General features: G+C 49.5%; 1 pseudogene; it reads right to left on the bottom strand.

Annotated features, from left to right (window-relative positions):
- Window positions 1–5,000, bottom strand: part of LOC135568621 (RNA binding protein fox-1 homolog 1-like) — a 49,273-nt pseudogene that overhangs the window by 6,468 nt on the left and 37,805 nt on the right.

Raw genomic sequence — 5,000 nt, 5'->3', positions numbered from 1 at the left:
TCCGACTGGCCGGTGTTGCTCGGAGCTCCCCCATCTGAACGCGGCATCGAAGGAGCACAGCGAGAAGAGCAAGACGGTGGCTGTATGTCACTGAGCCGTGGGAAGCGGAAGACAGCGGCCTCCCACAAAGCAGACTACACTCCCAACGAGAGGCCCGGAGCGGATACAAACAGCACATAGTTTCGCCGTCTTGGAGCCTGATCTTCCTGCACCTTCGACTGCGACTGCAGTGCCTACGATTTCAATGTCAACGTCGGGGGGGTTTTAATTACATTATGAAGCTCTGAACAGTTGAAACTGGATTTTAAAGAGCTGATTGACTCTCTGCTAGACACTAACAAAATACACATCATATCTGCCCCTGTGTCCTCTCTGAATCGTGGCATTGAACGCCTCAGCAGGATTCGTTCTCTTCACAACAGGCTACATGATTATTGCAGCTCGTTGGGTGTAACTTTTTGTTGACAATTTTAATACCTTTTGGAAGCAAAACACGTTTTATAAGGAGGATGGGATCCACCCAAATCATCTGGGTTCCTGGATCCTTTCACAGCACTATAAGGAGGATGGGATCCACCCAAATCATCTGGGTTCCTGGATCCTTTCACAGCACTATAAGGAGGATGGGATCCACCCAAATCATCTGGGTTCCTGGATCCTTTCACAGCACTATAAGGAGGATGGGATCCACCCAAATCATCTGGGTTCCTGGATCCTTTCACAGCACTATAAGGAGGATGGGATCCACCCAAATCATCTGGGTTCCTGGATCCTTTCACAGCACTATAAGGAGGATGGGATCCACCCAAATCATCTGGGTTCCTGGATCCTTTCACAGCACTATAAGGAGGATGGGATCCACCCAAATCATCTGGGTTCCTGGATCCTTTCACAGCACTATAAGGAGGATGGGATCCACCCAAATCATCTGGGTTCCTGGATCCTTTCACAGCACTATAAGGAGGATGGGATCCACCCAAATCATCTGGGTTCCTGGATCCTTTCACAGCACTATAAGGAGGATGGGATCCAACCAAATCACCTGGGTTCCTGGGTCCTTTCACAGCACTATAAGGAGGATGGGATCCACCCAAATCATCTGGGTTCCTGGATCCTTTCACAGCACTATAAGGAGGATGGGATCCACCCAAATCATCTGGGTTCCTGGGTCCTTTCACAGCACTATAAGGAGGATGGGATCCACCCAAATCATCTGGGTTCCTGGATCCTTTCACAGCACTATAAGGAGGATGGGATCCAACCAAATCACCTGGGTTCCTGGATCCTTTCACAGCACTATACAGTGGATGGGATCCAACCTAATCATCTGGGTTCCTGGGTCCTTTCACAGCACTATACAGTGGATGGGATCCAACCAAATCACCTGGGTTCCTGGATCCTTTCACAGCACTATACAGTGGATGGGATCCAACCTAATCATCTGGGTTCCTGGGTCCTTTCACAGCACTATAAGGAGGATGGGATCCACCCAAATCATCTGGGTTCCAATGACCCACGCCCAGCTCAGCTAATCCCTACCATCGTGACGCAGGTTCCTGGGTCCTTTCACAGCACTATAAGGCTGCGTTGAGAAAATGACTTATCAATGACCCAAGCCCAGCTCAGCTAATACCTACCATTGTGATGCAGAGTTGTCATAATGCTTCAGCAAATGTACATTATCCCAGGTAGACACAATGTAACCTAACTTATGTCCCTCTAACTGCCCCGAATGCCTCTGCTGATCCTACAGCTGTTGTTGTACGCAGTAATCATTTGCCTATGAACCAGAAGAGCTGCCTATCCGTCTGTCTCATCCCGAAACGGTCATTACTATGGGACAGCCGGCGATCGAATTTGAATACTGAAACAATGTTTTAAATGTCAGAGAGACAGACAGCAAGGTTGATATACATCTCCGCTGTTGAAAACTATATGTTAGTCTTAAAGAAATGTGAGATATTGTGAGAAGGATGCCTTTTGTAGGGGAGAACAACTTTATAAATTGCCTGGCTGGGCTGATGAGATAGTGGATTGCGCAGTCAGACGGAACAGACTAAATAGACATTTCAACATCATAGATTTAGCCGGTGCTAATTTGTGGAATAGACACTGGCTGGAATGCATTTTTTTAATCCAATCAGCTTTCAGGATTACCAGATGTATAATTTACACCAATGACCTGACCACCCAGAGTACTGCTGAATCATGTGATGTTGATGTGGTTCTCTGAATCATGTGATGTGGATGTGGTTCTCTGAATCATGTGATGTGGATGTGGTTCAGTGAATCATGTGATGTGGATGTGGTTCTCTGAATCATGTGATGTGGATGTGGTTCTCTGAATCATGTGATGTGGATGTGGTTCAGTGAATCATGTGATGTGGATGTGGTTCAGTGAATCATGTGATGTGGATGTGGTTCAGTGAATCATGTGATGTGGACGTCTAAGACCTAAAGACTTGGAACACGGTTAATGACTAGGCTTCTGTCCTCTTACCTGCATAGAACTCTGGACTGTAGACTGCACCGACTACTGGGTTCAACTTCCACCCTGGAGAGAGAGAGAGAGACAGAGAGAGAGAGAGAAGGAGAGAGAGAAGGAGGGAGAGAGGGACAGAGAGAGAGAGAGAGAGAGGGGGACAGAGAGCGAGAGACAGAGAGAGAGAGAGAGAGAGAGAGAGAGAGATAAACCATTTAACTGAGCAGCTGTTGCATGATAGAAGTGAAAATGTTCTAGAAGATAAGGGTAAAACATATAAGTGGTTTTAAACCCCTCCCACAGAGGCCAGGTGAGTCTTAAACCCCTCCCACAGAGGCCCGGTGAGTCTTAAACCCCTCCCACAGAGGCCCGGTGAGTCTTAAACCCCTCCCACAGAGGCCCGGTGAGTCTTAAACCCCTCCCACAGAGGCCCGGTGAGTCTTAAACCCCTCCCACAGTGGCCCAGTGAGTCTTAAACCCCTCCCACAGAGGCCAGGTGAGTCTTAAACCCCTCCCACAGAGGCCAGGTCAGTCTTAAACCCCTCCCACAGAGGCCCAGTGAGTCTTAAACCCCTCCCACAGAGGCCCGGTGAGTCTTAAACCCCTCCCACAGAGGCCCAGTGAGTCTTAAACCCCTCCCACAGAGGCCCAGTGAGTCTTAAACCCCTCCCACAGAGGCCCGGTGAGTCTTAAACCCCTCCCACGGAGGCCCAGTGAGTCTTAAACCCCTCCCACAGAGGCCCAGTGAGTCTTAAACCCCTCCCACAGAGGCCAGGTGAGTCTTAAACCCCTCCCACAGAGGCCAGGTGAGTCTTAAACCCCTCCCACAGAGGCCCGGTGAGTCTTAACCCCCTCCCACAGAGGCCCGGTGAGTCTTAAACCCCTCCCACAGAGGCCCGGTGAGTCTTAAACCCCTCCCACAGAGGCCCGGTGAGTCTTAACCCCCTCCCACAGAGGCCCGGTGAGTCTTAAACCCCTCCCACAGAGGCCCGGTGAGTCTTAAACCCCTCCCACAGAGGCCCGGTGAATCTTAAACCCCTCCCACAGAGGCCCGGTGAGTCTTAAACCCCTCCCACAGAGGCCCAGTGAGTCTAAAACCCCTCCCACAGAGGCCGGGTGAGTCTTAATCCCCTCCCACGGAGGCCCGGTGAGTCTTAAACCCCTCCCACAGAGGCCCGGTGAGTCTTAAACCCCTCCCACAGAGGCCCGGTGAGTCTTAAACCCCTCCCACAGAGGCCCGGTGAGTCTTAAACCCCTCCCACAGAGGCCCGGTGAGTCTTAAACCCCTCCCACAGAGGCCCGGTGAGTCTTAAACCCCTCCCACAGAGGCCCAGTGAGTCTTAAACCCCTCCCACAGAGGCCCGGTGAGTCTTAAACCCCTCCCACAGAGGCCCGGTGAGTCTTAAACCCCTCCCACAGAGGCCCAGTGAGTCTTAAACCCCTCCCACAGAGGCCCAGTGAGTCTTAAACCCCTCCCACAGAGGCTTAAACCCCTCCCACGGAGGCCCGGTGAAACTTACCATTTGCATAAGGATTGACTGTCTTCTTATTGGTCATTACCCGTGCCGTTGCATTGTTGACCTATCACAGACAGGCTTGTATCAGAGCGTTTCCAACAGCAGTCAGACACATATTAAAACCCAACAGTACGTTGGGTTCTGGAGAGCAGCATGCTTCCATATCATTCCTACATCAATGTGCCCCCAAAACCCTTTTAACTTGGTTGGGTTCTAGAGAGCAGCATGCTTCCATATCATTCCTACATCAATGTGCCCCCAAAACCCTTTTAACTTGGTTGGGTTCTAGAGAGCAGCATGCTTCCATATCATTCCTACATCAATGTGCCCCAAAACCCTTTTAACTTGGTTGGGTTCTAGAGAGCAGCATGCTTCCATTCCTATCAATGTGCCCCAAAACCCTTTTAACTTGGTTGGGTTCTAGAGAGCATCATATCATCATCCTACATCAATGTGTCCCCAAAACCCTTTTAACTTGGTTGGGTTCTAGAGAGCAGCATGCTTCCATATCATCATTCCTACATCAATGTGCCCCCAAAACCCTTTTAACTTGGTTGGGTTCTAGAGAGCAGCATGCTTCCATATCATTCCTACATCAATGTGCCCCCAAAACCCTTTTAACTTGGTTGGGTTCTAGAGAGCAGCATCCTTCCATATCATCATTCCTACATCAATGTGTCCCCAAAACCCTTTAACTTGTCATGACAAACATCCACGTCAGGATTTAAACAGGTCACACATAGGTAGTAGAGACTTCAATACAAAGCAAATTAACAAAACATCATATGTTCATATGGTAAAAGATTTCCAGCTTAATCCAGTTCTGATCTTCAAAAAAGGAAATGAAACGTAAAGAGAAACAACGCTGGACAAACAATGAAACAGCTGTGTTGTCATATGAAGGAGCATGCAGAGGAGGAGGAGGAGGAGGAGGAGGAGGAGCATGCAGAGGAGAGGGACAACAGCTAACAACCAACATGGAGGAGGAGGAGGAGGAGGAG

This window comes from Oncorhynchus nerka, unplaced genomic scaffold (genome assembly GCF_034236695.1).
Source record: "Oncorhynchus nerka isolate Pitt River unplaced genomic scaffold, Oner_Uvic_2.0 unplaced_scaffold_1442, whole genome shotgun sequence".
NCBI lineage: Eukaryota > Metazoa > Chordata > Actinopteri > Salmoniformes > Salmonidae > Oncorhynchus > Oncorhynchus nerka.
Note: the sequence above shows the minus strand (reverse complement) of the source record. Positions and strands in the feature narration are given on the sequence as shown.